The sequence below is a fragment of the Eublepharis macularius genome, chromosome 13 (genome assembly GCF_028583425.1).
Source record: "Eublepharis macularius isolate TG4126 chromosome 13, MPM_Emac_v1.0, whole genome shotgun sequence".
Lineage (NCBI taxonomy): Eukaryota > Metazoa > Chordata > Lepidosauria > Squamata > Eublepharidae > Eublepharis > Eublepharis macularius.
Window position 1 is genome coordinate 13,997,582 of NC_072802.1, and position 1,187 is coordinate 13,998,768.

The following is a 1,187-nucleotide window of genomic DNA, read 5'->3' on the forward strand; positions in this document are numbered from 1 at the left end:
TGCACCAAGCTCCTGGAATGACAGCGTCTTCCTGGCGCGATTTTGCGCAAGAAGTTCTTGCGCGAAATCGCACCTGGAGACACTTGTTCTAGAAGCTTGGCACGGTGTTCCATAGCCAGTAAGCAGTGTGAAAACAGTCCTAGATTTGTTCTTTGTGTCGCTACTGGAATATTGCTCAGCACTGCCTAACTGCATTAAGAACAAACAGGCAAGAATGACTGTTCTGAGTGTTAGCAAGCCTAAATCATTATTATCTGACAAGGAGTCTCCTCCTTCTCTCTAACTCACACCTTCTTTCCAGCAACTAGTACTAGATCTTCAACAATGAGCATTAGTTGGTGGCTGTGATACTCATGAGAGCGCATGCAGCAGGTAGCATGGAAACCCTTATCATTTCCAGATAGGATGGAAAACAGAACTGGCCAGTACCAGGAGCAGCTTGTTAACTGACGATGTGAGTCAGTGCTAAGTAAATTAAAACTCTAGTGCTAAGTCATCCATTTTTATACACTGGATAAATACGATTCTTTCTGAGAACAAAACCCACTGGTGTACCCTCACGGTAGTGGACCTTGTCATCTGCTTCCAGGAAATACCATATAATTTCTAGATATGTAATCCTTGCATAATTTTTATTCTTTCATAGTATAACTGGGTTTGAGGCTTCAGTGTGAATCCAGCACCTTGGCCTATTTGGCTAACCATTAATTATTTTTGTGGCACTCTGTCTGCAGGTGGCCTAATTTGCAGGGCTGACTTCTTGAGTAACACCTGTACACTGGAGACTTTATTTCATCAGAGTCTTTCTACACATGACATCTGACAGGTGAAGGACACATGTCAGGAGATGCAATGTTAGCCAGGAAAGGTAGTTTAAAAAGACAGAGCCAATGGCAGGGCAAAAACTTTGCTATACACTGGAGCTGTGTGAAGGGGCTGTGAAATGCCAGAAGGGAAACCTCAGCCCATTATAACCTCTCCTGGTCCAAGCCCGGCACTGGAAGGCAGCTCCAGCCCATTTCCATCCCTCACTGCCCTCTGGTTGCCATCCCACACAGTTTTAGACTGGAGAGGTGAAATTGACAGAGCCTTTGAGGAGGCAAAGATGAAATTAACAAACCTCTGAGGAGTGAACTCTGCCTGCCCTGCCTTTTAAAACTACGCTTCCCAGATAACATTGCGTCTCC